The sequence below is a fragment of the Scyliorhinus canicula genome, chromosome 4, assembly GCF_902713615.1.
Source record: "Scyliorhinus canicula chromosome 4, sScyCan1.1, whole genome shotgun sequence".
Classification (NCBI taxonomy): Eukaryota; Metazoa; Chordata; class Chondrichthyes; order Carcharhiniformes; family Scyliorhinidae; genus Scyliorhinus; species Scyliorhinus canicula.
Window position 1 is genome coordinate 69,548,365 of NC_052149.1, and position 16,804 is coordinate 69,565,168.

The window sequence follows — 16,804 nt, forward strand, 5'->3', positions numbered from 1 at the left end:
GGAGGGGAGGGGGTGAGTGTAGTGGCATGGGAGATGGACCGCACACTGTTGAGGGCCCTGTCAACAACTGTAGGTAATTATCCTGGCGGGGGTGTCCACTTGGAGGCAGAATGTTGGAGGCACATGAAAGGATCAGTGGAACGGGGGAGGACTCTTGCCCAAAGAAGTGGGCACGGAGACGAAGGCGACGAAAGAAGAGTTCAACATCATGTCAAGCCCAGAATACATTGAGGTGGGGACATAAGGATACAAAACTGAATTCTTTGCTGAGAACCACACGCTCATCCTCAAAGAAGGGAAGGTCGGAGGGTATGGTGAGCACACGGCAAGAGCTGGGTCTGGGAGAAATAGGGTACGAGGGATTGGGACTGGTGGAGGGCCTAGAATAGACAGTTGTGTTGATAAGTTGTTGAAGCCCTCCTTCACTTTCACCTGGTCCATCTCAGACACTTAACTTCCTTGATCTTTCTGTCTCCATTTCCAGCAATAGACTATCTACTAATATCCACTACAAGCCCACTGACTCCCACAGCTATCTGGACTACAGCTCTTTGCTCCCTACATCCTGTAAGGTCTCCATTCCTTTCTCTCAGCCCCTTGTCCTCCGTCGGATTTGTTTCGATGATGCCACTTTCCAAAATGGTGCTTCGAAAATGTGTCCCTTCTTCCTCAACCGTGATTTCCCACCTACAGTTGTTGACAGGGCCCTCAACAGTGTGCGAATCATCACCCACACCACTACCCTCGCCCCCTCCCCTCCCTCCCAGAACAAGAATAGAATCCCCCTCATTCTCACATTTTATCCCACCAGCTTCCGTATGCAAAGCATAATCCTCCGCCATTTTCGACAACTCCAGCGTGATGCCACAACCAAACACATCTTCCCTTCGCTCCCTCTGTCAGCATTCTGCAGAGACCATTTCCTCCGAGGTAATATCGTCCACTCCTCAACCATACCCAGTACCTCTCCCATCACCCATGGCACCTTCCCATTCAATCGCAGAAGTTGTAACACATGCCCTTTTACCTCTTCCATGCTTAACATCCCAGGCCCAATACATTCATTCCAGGTTAAGCAGCGTTTCACTTGCATCTCTTTCAATTTGGTCTATTGCATTTGCTGCTCCCAATGTGGTCTCCTCTATATTGGAGAGACCAAATGCAGACAGGGTGATTGCTTTGCTGAGCATCTTCGGTCTGTGAGCATTCAGGACCCTGACCTTCCCCTCGCTTGCCATTTTAACACAAGACTCTGCTCCCATGCCCACGTGTCTGTTTTTGGCTTGCTGCAATGTTCCAGTGAAGCTCAACGCAAACTGGAGGAACAATATCTCATCTTCCGATTAGGCACGCTACAGCCTTCCGGTCTCAACATCGAATTCAACAACTTCAGATTATAGGCTCTCGACCTACCTCGACCCCACCTCGACCCATTTTAACAGTCTTTTACCATTTCTTTCTCTCTTGTCTTTCTTTATATATATTTAATGCTCCCCATCTTATCCACCTTCTCTTACCCTTTCTCCCCTTTCCTTCCCGCTTCTGCTCCCCCCACATCTACATCTGTCACAGTTTACCCTCTGATGTTAATTTCTCTGCTGTTTGGCCTGTCACACCTTTTGTTCGCTCTGTGGACTGCCATTATCACTCTTTCCCTATGGTTTCTGTGGCTATTAGCACGCCGTTTCCCTGGTTTCTGTGGCTATGACTTATCTTTTTAGCACAGGATTAAATCGCTGGCTTTGAAAGCAGACCAAGCAGGCCAGCAGCATGGTTCAATTCCCGTATCAGCCTCCCCGAACAGGCGCCAGAATGTGGCGACTAGGGGCTTTTCACAGTAACTTCATTGGAAGCCTACTTGTGACAATAAGCGATTTTCATTTCATTTCATTTCTTTCATTCTCACTCCACAGTATAAATATCTCCCACTTTCTCTGTCTTATAGCTTTAACAAAGGGTCATCTGGACTCGAAACGTTAGCTCTTTTGTCTCCCTACAGATGCTGCCAGACTTGCTGAGATTTTCCAGCATTTTCTCTTTGGTTTCAGCATTTATTGATGCCCTATCCTAATTACACTTGAGAAATTGGTGATGAGCTACCTTATTGAACCATTGCAGTCCCTGAGGATTAGATACATTCACAGTTCTGTTAAGGAGGGAATTTCAGACTGCTTGTGACACTAATAAAGATTAGATTAGATGGTCATTGCCTGGCACCTGTGTGGCGCAAATGCTACTTGCCACTCGTCAGCCCACGACTTGATATGCTGCAGGTCTTGCTGCATTTGGACATGGACTGCTTTAGTATCTGTAGAGTAACGAATGATACTGAGCATTGTGCAGTCATCAGTTAACATCTTCTGACCGGGACTTCCGGTTGCGGCTATGACCAGCTAAGTCGCACATTTGGCAGCTCCTGCGACAAAGGTGTTTAAGGGCCGATTGGAGGGCCCCGACGGTACTGTAAAGACGAATCCCGGTGGGGGAAGGCTCCCTGAGGAGAGTGAGACCAACTTTATGGTCGGTACTCGGAGTGGGGCGACAAAAAAAGCGGCAGCAGCTCCCCGAAAAAAGCGGGGGAAGAGGACCAAAATGGCGGCCGGTGGCGCACTAGAAGATTGGAGAAAATGGGCGGAGGAGCAGCAGGCCGCTCTCCTCCGGTGTTTTACGGAGCTGAAAGTGGAACTCTTAGAGTCTATGAACGCGACGACCACAAGGCTGATGGGGGCCCAGGCGACCCAAGAGGCGTCGATAAGAGAGCTGCAGCAGGAGATGACTGCAAGGGAGGAGGAGGCCACGGTCCTCGTGGGAAAGGTGGAGGTGCACGAGGCACTCCACCTGAAATGGCAGAGCCGCTTTGAGGAGCTGGACACTCGAATGAGGCGGAAGAACTTGAGGATCCTGGGCCTAGCAGAAGGCCTGGAGGGGCCTGATCTCCCGAAATATGTAGCGGAGATGCTGAGCTCCCTGATGGGAGAGGGGGCCGGTCCATCGCCCCTGGAGCTGGAAGAAGCATATCGGGTCATGGCTAGGCGGCCTAGGGCGAACGAGCCCCCGAGGGCGGTGCTGGTGCGATTCCAGCGTTTCTGTGATCGGGAGAAAGTGCTGAGGTGGGCCAAGAGGGAGAAAAGCAGCAAATGGGAGAATTCGACGGTGCGGATATATCAGGACTGGAGTGCGGAGGTGGCAAAGCGGCGGGCCCGGTTTAACCGGACGAAGGCGGTGCTGCACGCAAAGAGGATCAAGTTCGGAATGCTGCAGCCAGCGCGCTTGTGGGTCACCTACAAGGACCAGCACCATTACTTTGAGACCCCAGAGGAGGCATGGACTTTTGTTCGGGAGGAAAAGCTGGACCTGAACTAGAACTTGGGAACGCCGGCGGTCGAGGCCGCCCGAGTACCCTTGACTGATCAAGTGGCCCATGTCTTTCTTAGGCCAGGTCGGAACTTGGTTAAAGTTGATGGATCGTTTGGTTTCTTTGAAACTTGTGTTATGGGGGGTTTCTTTGTTCCTTTTTGTGTGTCTCTTCCCGTTGCCAACTTCCCTTAATTATTGTTGTTGTAGGGGGGGCTTTTTTACTGTTTTTTGATCTGTTCTTTAAGGGTTATGGTTACTGTTCTGTTCGATGGAGGGTGATGGTTAAATACGTTATTATTGGGTAGTTATTTAGTTATGCAGGCATAGTTATGTATTTATGTATTTATTTGAGATTTGTTATTTATATTGTTATATTGTTAAGTTGGGGAGGCGGGACGGGGGGGTGCAAGTTGGTTATGCGTGTTTTCTTTTTCTCTTTTTTCTTCCTCTCGTTTTAAGGGGGCTTTTTAATGGGCTTGGATGGGGACGGGGGTGGAATTGAAGATGGCGGGGTAGGGTGTGGCCGGGCGAAAGCGCGGGCTTTCCCCTGTTTCCCGCGCGCGGGACGGAGGAAGGGGGAGGAGAGAAGAGTGGGGTGTGGCCAGCAATGGCGGCTTTTCCCGCGCTGAAGCGGGGTCAGAGAGGGATGGCAAGGGGGGGGGGGAGGCCCCTCCCCCCCCACATCGGGAGGAGTCGGAGTGTGGCAGGGGCAGCCGGGTCAGCGAAAACCAGCTGACTCTCGGGAGTACGATGGTGGATACACCGCGGCTAGGAGGGGTCCTAGCCGGGGGGGGGGGGGGGGGGGGGGGGGGGGGGGAGGGGGGTTAGGGGGGGATACCGGGTTGCTGCTGGAAAGGCCGAGGACGGGAAGGGAAGAACGGGAGGAGAGAGGGGGGGGGGGGCATCGCCATGGGGAACGGGTCAGAAGGGGAGGGTCGACCCGGGGCGAACAGGGGACAGGACATGGCCAATAGACAGGGGAAAGGGACGGGTCGCTCCGCGACCCGGTTGATTACTTGGAACGTGAGGGGGCTGAATGGGCCGGTCAAGAGATCAAGGGTTTTTTCACACCTAAAGGGACTGCAGGCGGATGTGGCAATGTTGCAGGAGACTCACTTGAGAGTAGTAGACCAGGTACGCCTGAGAAGGGGGTGGGTGGGACAGGTGTTCCACTCAGGCTTGGACGCAAAGAACCGGGGGGGTGGCGATTTTGGTGGGAAAGAGGGTGTCGTTCGTGGCGGCGCAGGTGGTAGCAGATAAGGAGGGTAGGTACGTGATGGTGAAGGGTAGGCTGCAGGGAGAGAATGTGGTGCTGGTGAATGTGTATGCCCCGAATTGGGATGACGCGGGTTTTATGAGGCGCCTGTTGGGCCTCATGCCGGGTCTGGAGGCAGGGGGCCTGATCATGGGGGGGGACTTCAATACAGTGCTCGACCCTGGGCTGGACAGATCGAGTTCCAGGATGAATAGGAGGCCGGCAGCGGCAGAGGTGCTAAGGGGGTTCATGGAGCAGATGGGGGGGGTAGACCCTTGGAGATTTGGCAGGCCAAGGGCGAGGGAGTATTCTTTTTTCTCCCACGTCCACAGGGTGTACTCCAGAATAGACTTTTTTGTACTGAGCAGGGGGCTGATTTCGAGAGTGCAGGACACGGAGTACTCGGCCATTGCGATTTCGGACCATGCACCACACTGGGTAGAGGTAGAACTGGGGGAAGCACGGGACCAGCGCCCGTTGTGGCGCCTGGATGTGGGGCTGCTGGCGGACGATGAGGTGTGCGGAAGGGTCCGGAAGGGCATTGAGAGATATCTGGGCACGAACGACACGGGCGAGGTGAAGGTGAGGGTAGTCTGGGAGGCCCTGAAAGCAGTGATCAGAGGAGAGCTGATCTCCATAAGGGCACACAGAGAAAGGAAGGAGAGGCAGGAGAGGGAGAGACTGGTGGGGGAACTTATAGAAGTGGACAGGAGATATGCGGAGACACCAGAGGAGGGGCTGTTGAGGGAGCGGCGCAGTTTACAGGCCCAGTTTGACCTACTGACCACTAGGAAGGCGGAGACGCAATGGAGAAGGGCACAGGGCGCGGTCTATGAGTACGGGGAAAAGGCGAGCAGGATGCTAGCACACCAGCTGCGCAAGCGAGATGCAGCCAGAGAGATTGGGGGAGTGAGAGAGAAGGGAGGGAACGTAGTGCAGAAGGGGCAAGAGGTGAACGGGGTCTTCAGGGATTTCTACAGGGAATTGTACCGGTCTGAGCCGCCCAGGAGGAGGGGGGGAATGGAGAACTTCCTCGATAGATTGAGGTTCCCAAAGGTCCAGGAGGAACGGGTGGAGGGGCTGGGGGCGCCGATAGAGCTGCAGGAGCTAGTTAAAGGGATAGGCCAGATGCAGGCGGGGAAGGCGCCGGGGCCGGATGGGTTCCCAGTGGAATTTTATAAGAAGTATGTGGACTTGGTGGGTCCAGTGCTGGTGCGAGCCTTCAATGAGGCGCGAGAGGGGGGGGTTCTGCCCCCGACAATGTCACAGGCCCTGATCTCCTTGATCCTGAAGCGGGACAAAGACCCTGTACAGTGCGGGTCCTACAGGCCTATCTCCCTCTTGAATGTAGATGCCAAACTGTTGGCAAAGGTCCTGGCAACCAGAATAGAGGATTGTGTGCCAGGGGTAATCCATGAGGACCAGACGGGGTTCGTAAAGGGACGACAACTTAACACAAATGTCCGGAGACTGTTGAATGTGATTATGATGCCAGCAGTGGAGGGGGAGGCTGAGATAGTGGTAGCACTGGATGCGGAGAAGGCATTCGATAGGGTGGAGTGGGAATACCTGTGGGAGACGCTGGAACGGTTTGGGTTTGGGGAGGGATTTATCAAGTGGGTGAAGCTGCTGTATTCGGCCCCGATGGCGAGTGTGGTTACAAACGGGAGGAGGTCAGAGTATTTTGGGCTCCATCGAGGTACCAGGCAGGGATGCCCCCTATCCCCCTTACTATTTGCATTAGCGATCGAACCGTTGGCGATGGCACTGAGGGGTTCAGGGGGGTGGAGAGGACTGACAAGGGGAGGGGAGGAACATCGGGTATCACTCTATGCGGATGATTTGTTGTTATATGTGGCGGACCCGGAAGGGGGAATGCCGGAGGTAATGGAAATACTAGCGGAGTTTGGGGACTTTTCGGGATATAAATTAAATGTGGGTAAAAGTGAGGTCTTTGTGATACACCCAGGAGATCAGGGGGAGGGAATTGGGCGGCTCCCCTTTAAGAGAGCAGTAAAGAGCTTCAGGTACTTGGGGGTGCAGGTGGCAAGGAACTGGGGGACCCTCCACAAGCTGAACTTTTCAAGGCTGGTGGAGCAGATGGAGGAGGAGTTCAAGAGGTGGGACATGGTACCGCTGTCGCTAGCAGGGAGGGTGCAGTCAGTCAAAATGACGGTCCTCCCGAGGTTCTTGTTTCTGTTCCAGTGCTTGCCCATCTTTCTCCCCAGGGCCTTCTTCAAGAAGGTAACTAGCAGCATTATGGGCTATGTGTGGGCACATGGCACCCCTAGAGTGAGAAGGATTTTCTTGGAACGGAGTAGGGACAGTGGAGGATTAGCGCTACCCAATCTTTCCGGATACTACTGGGTGGCGAACGCATCGATGGTGCGCAAGTGGGTGATGGAGGGGGAGGGGGCAGCTTGGAAACGTATGGAGAGGGCGTCCTGCGGCAATACAAGCCTGGGGGCGCTAGTAACGGCACCATGGCCGCTCCCCCCCACAAGGTATACCACGAGTCCGGTAGTGGCGGCCACCCTTAAAATCTGGGGGCAGTGGAGGCGACACAGGGGGGAAGTGGGGGGTCTGATGGCGGCGCCACTGAGAGGGAACCACAGATTTGTCCCGGGGAACACTGGCGGGGGATTCCAGAGCTGGCACAGGGCGGGCATCAGGCAACTGAGGGACATGTTCATAGAGGGGAGGTTTGCGAGCCTGGGAAAGCTGGAGGAGAAATTTGAGCTCCCCCCGGGGAACACGTTTAGATACCTGCAGGTGAAGGCATTTGCCAGACGACAGGTGGAAGGATTTCCCTTGCTTCCCGATAGAGGGGTGAGTGATAGGGTGCTGTCAGGGGTCTGGGTCGGAGAAGGGAAGGTCTCGGACATCTACAAAATAATGCAGGAGGTGGAGGAGGTATCGATAGAGGAGCTGAAAGACAAGTGGGAAGCGGAGCTGGGAGAGCAGATAGAAGATGGGACATGGGCGGATGCCTTAGAGAGGGTCAATTCGTCGTCGTCGTGCGCAAGGTTGGGCCTCATCCAATTTAAGGTGCTGCACAGAGCCCATATGACGGGGACTAGGATGAGTCGGTTCTTCGGGGGTGAGGACAGGTGTGTTAGGTGTTCGGGAAGCCCTGCGAACCATGTACATATGTTCTGGATGTGCCCGGCACTGGAAGAGTTCTGGGAGGGGGTGGCGGGGACGGTATCGAGAGTGGTGGGAACCAGGGTCAAACCAGGGTGGGGGCTAGCGATTTTTGGGGTTGGGGTGGAGCCAGGAGTACAGGAGGCAGGGGAGGCCGGAATATTGGCCTTTGCGTCCTTGGTAGCTCGGAGAAGGATCTTGATTCAGTGGAGGGACACAAGGCCACCAAGTGTTAACACCTGGTTTAAACGACATGGCAAGCTTCATCCAATTGGAAAGAATCAAATTCGCCCTGAGGGGGTCGGTACAGGGGTTCTTCCGGCGGTGGCAGCCCTTCCTTGACTTTCTGGATCAGAGATAGGAACTGGAGGCCGAAACAGCAGCAACCCGGAGAGAAAGGGGGGGGGGGGGGAAGGGAGGGGGGGGGATAGCAACGAAGGGAGCACGTCAGCGGGGGGTCGCGGGCAATGACTGCCCGAGGCCATCGGCAGAAAGGGAAAAACGGTTTTGGTTGCTAGACTGGTAGCGCGGGGGGGGGGGGGGGGGGGGGGGGGGAGAGGGGGGGGGGGTGCGCGCGGGGGAGGGCGTGGGGAGGATTTTCCAGGGGGGATTTGTTGTGTTATAATTTAAAATGTAGTAGGGGTAAATGTTTGTATCGAAAATTTCAATAAAAATTATTTAAAAAAAAAAAAAAAATAACATCTTCTGACCTTATAACGCAAGGTCATTGATAAAGCAGCTGAAAATGTTGGGCCTAGGACACCCTGAGGAACTCCTGCAGTGATGTCCAGGGATTGAGTTGATTGACCTCCAACCACCATAATCATCTTACATTGGGCTAGGTATGATTCCAACCAGCAAAGGGTTTCCCCATGACTCCAGTTTAGCTAGGGATCCCTGATGCCACATTTGGACAAATGATCTCTGCATATGGTCACGCAGCAACTGAATGTTGAGGGAGTAGAACTTCTTTTAGTTTGGGTATAGGGAAGAGTTGGCACGGAGTCTCCATAAAGGTATGTGCATTCAGTCTAGTCACTCTCCAGAATGGGGAAGCCCACAATCCTAGCAAATGCTTTTGCATGTTTTGCCTGCTGCTCACTGCCAAGACAGAATGAAATGTAGCTCTCACTGAGCAGAGAGCCTTCGTGAACGCTCTTATGCAGCAATGAATGACAAACTATAAGTTGTTGGAAATACCTCCAACTCAAGCCTGGAAGGAGACAGATGCATAAAAATTAATTGCAACTGTCACCTTCACAACCATTGGCGACAAGGCCCTTGACCTGCTCTAAGGTGTAATTGTGGCTGCAGAAGGTGGCAGATTTCGGTGAGGGTGTCCTTAAGAAAGTTGTTCTACTCTGAGGTTCAGGTAGAAGAATTGCTACCTCAACATCCTGACTAGATTCGGCCTCCTGCTGATAGCTTTCTCCCTCTCATCCTTCCTCTTCCAGCAGTTCATCCTACTCTGTGATTTATCTGTCCATTCTTGCTGAAGTTTTGAAGTCAGTAAAAGTTCTTTCAGTGCCTGTGACACGAATCTGTCTAATCAATTACAAAACATCTGTAGAATCAAAGCAAGGCTATTAGAAATCAACCAGCAACTCACCTGTAAGTAATGAATGATCCCTTTAAATAGTACTAGTGAGTGGGGGTGGTTGGAGGATCCTTCTTGCCGCCCACCATATGTTCACTTGGCAGAGGCTAAGTCATTTTACTTTTGAAAATAATATTTTTCAACTTTCAACTGCCTAGAAATTTTGCAATTTAAACTGAGGCAGAACACACTGCTTAAAAATGCAGGGCCGCATTCCAAGGTGAAGATGAGAAACAAACAAATCACCCTCAAGGGAGTGTGAAGTGACATTTTGTATACTCCAGACACCCATTGAAACCTGTAACTGTCTATGCAAGAGATATTAAAATGCAAAGTACTAGATATTGAAACAATGACAGCCATAGACAGAAACATCCAGAACCTCTTGGAAATTCACAAAGGGTGAATTATTTGAGGCAAGACTGCCCAGCCACTAGATAGAAATGGCAAATGTCACAGGTGGTGTCAAGAATGTCCTCAGCAGAGGAAGTCGGCTGAAGGTTGTTCTCTCCCCTTTTCTCCCTCTTGGAATTAGTGTGTCACCCTGTTCAAGGAGCCAACTCTACCAGAAACCTACCAGGGAACCAAGATCCCGTAATAATAGCAACATCTTCTACATCTGACTGCATCCGAGAAACCAGTTAACCCAAAATGGCAGCAACATTTAAGATCTACACTTCAAGGACAATCAAAAGACACTTAACTCCATGTTATTTTTGTTTTTTTATTGGTCTCTAGTTCCCCTTATTTCTGATGTGTGCGTGTTTGCTGAATGAATGTATGAGGGCTTGACATTGTGTTTTTATTATTTTCCTCAGATTTAGTGGTGAATAAATGTTCTTTTTCTTTTACTCAAGAAAACCTTGTTTGATTACCTCCTTATTGCTCACAGTTTAACATTTAAATACATTCTGATTTGCAAAAGGCATATCTCATGAAAAAGAAACTTACAACTTTGTTGTGATAAACTGAGGAGATTGAATACAGGGGAGCCAGTTCACCCCTTCTCATCTGGTCATAATAGAGGTTAAAAGAGAGCTTTAGTTGGGATGCTGATCTCTAAAATGGATCTGCTGGCAGTACCATCATTGCATGCTGATTAATGTTCTGATCTGCTTGCTCTGCATACATCTAGAATATATGTACTACATATGCACCAGCATATTCACAATTCATCCCACAAATGTACGAGTAGGAATCATTTTGGAGCTTGGAAGGCACTCATTGTGCTTAAAAAATGGCCACAAATGATTCTAATTCCTTGTTCATAATTTTTAAAAATTATTTCATGGGCCGGGGCTTGTCTCTGATAAGACCAGCATTTGTTGCTCAAATCGCTCTTGTGTCGGTGGTGATGAACTACCTTGTTGAACCACTGCAATCCGCCTGGCGTAGATACACCCACAATACTGTGAGCTCTGGGTCTGCAGCTCAAACCTCTCAATTAAATATGATTTTATGTATCACTGTCACTGAAAGAGATAAGATGATTTGACCCATTTTCTAAATAATAATTTAATTCATGATCAATCAATCTCGACTAACACAGATGCTGGAGTACATTATAAAATCTTTTATAGATGCTATTAGTCTTCTGTCCCAATACCCATTGTGAGTCAGTCAATCTGAAAGTGTTTAAATACTTCTTGACAAGAGAGCCTGGGGGTTGACGGAATTCCTTTTGGGGACTTTACAAAAATAATCTAAATTAATTTTAAAATCAATTTTAGTGTTTTTTTGGCAGAAACTGATTACTTGCACAGTTGAAAATATGGTTGGAATATCCAAATTTAATTTCATGGGGTGGAATTCTCCATTTTATTTCTAAGTGTGTCGAAGATTGTGTGTCTAAGTGTCTAAGTTGCATTGACACCGTTTTTGCAGGTCAGAATGTCATGAACACACAATGTGCTTGGAGCTTCATTAAATGTGTACAAGCATCTCTCTGAATCACCTGGCAGATCAGAAGCTGATTTGTTTATCTTTCGAACAAGCTGGGGGGTTCAAAGGTCCAGGTGCTATATTTAAACACCAGTTCAACATACTGATATTATTCGTCCCAGCCCACTTATCTTCACGAGACTGTGCAGGATGTCAGGCAGCCAGAAGCAAAAGGCTAGCGGCCTCAAGAAGAGGTCTGCACCTGGTTTCAACTACCATGCCCTCAAGGCCTTGATTTGAGGAGTCTTAGCACAGAGGCATGTTCTCTACCCGAGGGATGGCTCGAGGAAGCACAACAATCTCACCTCTCCAAACTGGGAGGCCATTGCCTCGGGAGTCAGTGCAGAAAGCAGATTAATTATCTCATCCACTATGCCAGGATAAATCCTTTCTCAACACCCTCTAGTATCAAACTCTCAGTATGGCCTCTTGTACTCACATGGCTACTCTCTTCACGGATCTAATTATCATGGGCACATATTAACACTCATTCTCTCACGGATACCTTCACATCACCACCACCCCACCTCTCATGTTGCTCACACTCCTTCCTCGGGTCCTTCTCGGGAGGGCACACTTCACACAGGGGACATCATCTTATTCACCTTCATACAAGGCAAGCTGGCACACAACAAACATGATTAAGCCCAGACTGGTGGCGGGATGGCAGAGATCATTGCCCTCATGGAATTCGAGGAGGCTGCAGCCAATCTTTCTGGGGAGGACAGGGATCACTCCTGTGGTGACGTGGAGATTAGCCTCTCCCAATAACATGGTACGGATCTCAGCTCCGGTACATAATCAAATACCGACAATCACAGTGGCCGGAATTTTCTGGCCGTTCCCGCCGGTGGGATCTTCCAGTCCCACCGATTGTGAACCCCCCTCGCATGGGTTTATCGACAGAGGGGGGGTGCATACAACAGGAAATCCCGTTGACTGTGACGTGTCCAGGGGATCCCGCTAGTGGCCAAATGAGGGCTGCCTCTGCGAAATAAGCTGCAGAATATCCCACCCCAAGTCAAATGTCCTCTGAAACAGCTTCATGTCATCCACTAAAACTGTCATTTAGTTCTTGCAGGCACCTGCAGATCCGGCAACCCACCGCGTGCTTTTCATCAGCGGGATTTACTAACTCCGCCACTGTCAATGGGGTTTCCTGTTGAATGCACCCCTTGTCGATGGCAAATCCATGCGCCGGCATGGGACCAGAATATCCCAGTAAATCCCGCCTAATAGTTTACGTCATCCAAGTGCTTTTCACAAGCAATTAAAAGTGGAAATCGTAGCTGATGAAGTGTTGGGAAGGCTGAAGCTATTAATCTCAATCCCGACTACAAATTCCATTTTATAACTACCAAGTCTGTCTCTCTGCCTGGGAATTGTCTGAAGCTGAAGTCGACTTGTTGCTATATTCAGCCTAATACCCAGCCATCATGAAGGCCACCTATTTCCATTTCCGTGACATTGCCTGACTCTGTCCCAGTCTCAACTCAGCTGCTACCTGAACTTTCATCCATGCCTGTGCTTACTGACCGACATTGACTTTTGGTTGAACAACACCTCCATTTTTAAATTCTCATCCTTTCAGATCCCTCCATGGTTCAACCTTTCCCTATTTCTTGGCCTATGCCCACAACGTTTCAAGATTTATAGGTGCCTCTAATTCTGCCTGTTGAGCATCGCTGATTTAAATTGCTCCAACATTGGTGGTCATGCCTTCAGGAGCCATTGGCCAACACTCTGGAATTCCCTCCTTAAAATTCTCAGCCTCTCTCCCTCTCTTTCCTTCTTCACCTTGCCTCCTTAAAACTACCTCATAGGCCAAACTTTTAGCCTCCTGTCCTCATATCACCTTATGTGGCTCAGTGTCAAATTGTGCTTAATCATGTTCCTATGAAGCACCTTGCAATGTCTTATTATGTTAAAAGTGCTATATAAATACAAGTTGTTGTTTTTATTGTCATCGGTTATCCTCTCTGTCGTCCAAGTTATCCTGAAGCATTCTAACTGCCTGACTAACACCAACAGTCTCAGCACAGACCAAGGTTTAAACACAGGACCTTTCTGATTTGTATTGTTAAAATGTCAAACCACATGGTGGGCAAAAACAGTTGGCTGTCAAGATTATTATATAGTCCTATTTTCAATCATATTCATAATTATACCATATAACTATATATCAGAACACCTCAGTTAAGTGCTGATTTTCATTCTATAATAACATAACTTGCATTTAGGGCTGCACACTACAGAAGGGCTATTAAACCGTTTGAGAGAATACAATGCAGATTCACAATATGCTTAATATAACCAAATGCAAATACAAAGCAAGATGTGAAAAATTAGGTGATTTTTCATAAGAACGGTGCATGTTAGAGGACAACTGGAATGGATTGTTTAAGCAGAAAGACTTGTGTTACAACATGTATTCCACATACAAGCAAAGAGCAAGAACATGGAAATAAATAAAGTAAATTCCGAGATTTTATTTCATGAAGTCATGTATGCATGTTGTCACAAAACAGGACTTTACTGACAAACTTTTAAGTGGAAGCCAATAGTGGATGAAAACAATCAGAATTTGATCTCCCATTTTGTGCCCATCCACATGAGAAGCAGTGGCAACCTCCAAGATTAATAGTTTATTAGGCAAGTGGATGGAGAAGAACAACCACATCATCACATATAAATATACTGCTGTGTTTCAAACAATTGTTGAGTATTTTAAAATAAAAATAAAATACATTTTTACAATACACTTTGAGTGTAGAGATTTAATTGCACTATGCTGAGTTAATATTGACTCCCTGTGGGCATGCATTGCTGCAGGCTACTATCTGTGTGTATAACACGGTGCTCTTCATGAATATCATTAAATAATGTGCAGGCTATGCAGGCGGTGGCCTGTGATGCTTCTTACTTCAGTGAATCGATGCAAGTCTTCACATAATTTGTTCCCTTAGTTTTTAGAGACAGTGGCTGGATTCTCCATTTCTGAGGCTAAGTGCCAGCGCCAACAGAGAATCCCTGGTGCTCCACGACCGGATAATCGGTGCGAGCACCAGTGCTGCATGGAACAACCGTGGAACACGCGGAAAACAACTGAAGAATAGCCAGGTCCCGGGCCACACATGCACAGGGCTTACAAGCTGCAGCCGCGCATGCCTACACCCGTACCGGTCGCACCGTAAAACTTGCCACTGGCCATGCTGGAACGCATACCCGCCCACCCTGACCCCACAGCCCACCTCCTGGCCACCCTCCACAACTCCCCCAAGCCCTAGTAGAAGCCCCCCAGCCAGTGACACAGATCTCGGGCGAGTGTGGTGGTGCTGAACACTGTGCACAGCAGCACGTCAGGCTCCCGACCGCTGGGACCACAAGTTGGGAACTCAGCCCATCGGACGCAGAGCACCGCAGGTGGGCCAGCTGATGACATGTCAATGGTGTTGTGACTGCGCATGGAACGTGTCCCGATGACACCGATTTGGAGGGGGCGGAGAATCACCAACCAGTGTCAAATCGCCGCCTGCCCTGATTTTGCTGTCGGGGCCAATTCTTCGCCCGGTCGCTGTTCTCGATTTCTGGGTCGGGCTATGGCGAATCCCACCCAATATGCATTTTAATAACAAAGAGTCCTGGATATACAACTGCTTGATTTCACAGGAACAGGAATTGGTCGTTCAACCTCTCGAATCTGATCTGATCCTTCCTGAAATGTACGTCAACTCCATTCATCCATCTTTGCTCCTCATTTCTTAATTCCCTTACGTAACAAATTTGAATTCTCAACTTCAACTGACCCAGCATTCACAGCCTGTTTGGGGAGAAACTTTCTGCTGCCTTTTTACTCTTGAATGGCTCAGCTTTATCATTAAGCTTATGCCCCTTTATTCGGGTATCCCCATCAAAGAAAATAGTTTCTATATCTACCTGAACTAATCCTTTAATACCTTAAACACATTGATTTGAGCACCACTCAATTTAAGTAACTTCACGCAAACTAAACTAAAGGTGATACAAACAGAATTTATTCAATATGTATTCATTATTTAACCATTTAAGCCTGGTATCCTGCACTATAAGTCTGCACTATACCCTTTCCAAAGGCCAGTATATACATCCTAGGGTGTAGTGCTCAAAATTGAAACATAGGGCCAGATTTAATCTCGTGGTGGCGGTTAATGATAGAAGAGTGCCCAGGCCAGTCACCCTGCAATGGCTGAACTTCCACCGATTGGAGGGAAGAAGAGGCAGATGGTGCCGCTGGCAGGATTCATTCAACTCATTAATGATCAAACTGATAGCCCCCGGCCTAACTCAGCGGCTTGGCGTATCCGACTTGGTATCGGGATGAGGCTGTTGAATCACGCACCTGGGGTGCCTTACCAGGTGACGGAGGGGGGAAGGTATTGTTCCCAGGGGCTTCCCTGAGGTTGGGGGTGGGGAAGGGAAGATTGAAAATTTGGTTTGGGAGATCAGGGCAGGCTCGCCTGCAGGAAATGACTCAAGTGCAGCCTCTGCAGAGAAAACTCCCTGGGGCCAAAACAATTGGCACAGTGCCGTTGAAAATTGGGGCGAGTCTCGGCCGCCAAGAAGCACCCTGCTAAATGTGCCCAAAACTGAACATAGACTTTTTTCCGTTGAATCGCGCGTCTTATACCTGAGCCCACCACAATCCAATGATGGCTAAGGGATAACTGGGAGCCACACGGTTTGTCATGCCTCCTGGAGGCCACCCAACAAACACTGTTGAGAAACCTGTATCGGGAAGGGGAGGGGCCACTCAAAATCACTCCCTCCCCCTCCATCTTGCATCAGTGAGCCCCATCTCAAACCTTTGGCCAGTGGTTCCTTGGCGATTCTCGGCTTCTGTTGGGTGCATGGCTGACAGCAGATACTTCTCCCAGTGCTGATGAGCAATGGAGAGTTGCTGGCCTCCGATCAGTTGGCAATTCTCAGAAAGCAGGGCATGCGCCGCTTGGGTCCTGAGTCCTGGGCAAGGCTTGGTTTTGGCCAATTCAGTAACCTGATGAACACTTAATAACGACGGGCCTTTCCCATGGAATCGACACGGGTTCCCCGTCAGTCCTCTGACTTGTGATGGCACCCCCATCGAGATGACAAAATTCAACCCATAGGAACAGGAGTAAGTTATTTAGCTCCACAAGTCTGTTCTGCCATTCAATGAGATCAACATATGCAATTCTGTACACTTTCATTTTGCTAATAATCACTTGTGTGGAACCTTCTAAAATGTTTTCTGGAAGTCCATATCGACAACGGTAGACTCTACTCTCTCCACCATGCTAATGCCCTCGTTAGAATATTCAAGTAGATGATTCAGACATACCCAAGCGTTCACAAATCCTCGAGCAGCTCATATCCACTCAAGCGCTGGGCTATTCTGTACTGGTGTTATAAGTTTCAATGAATAATTTCTTTGATAAATACCGACCATCATCAGATGTGGCTTGCAGGTTGTTTTTTATTTTGGTTTGAAGGGA

At 49.3% G+C, this 16,804-nt stretch overlaps 1 protein-coding gene across 3 annotated transcripts in view; it reads right to left on the reverse strand.

Moving 5' to 3' along the window:
• lrrc7 (leucine rich repeat containing 7) overlaps positions 1 to 16,804 on the reverse strand; it is a 1,013,254-nt gene that overhangs the window by 525,834 nt on the left and 470,616 nt on the right. The window lies entirely within an intron of this gene.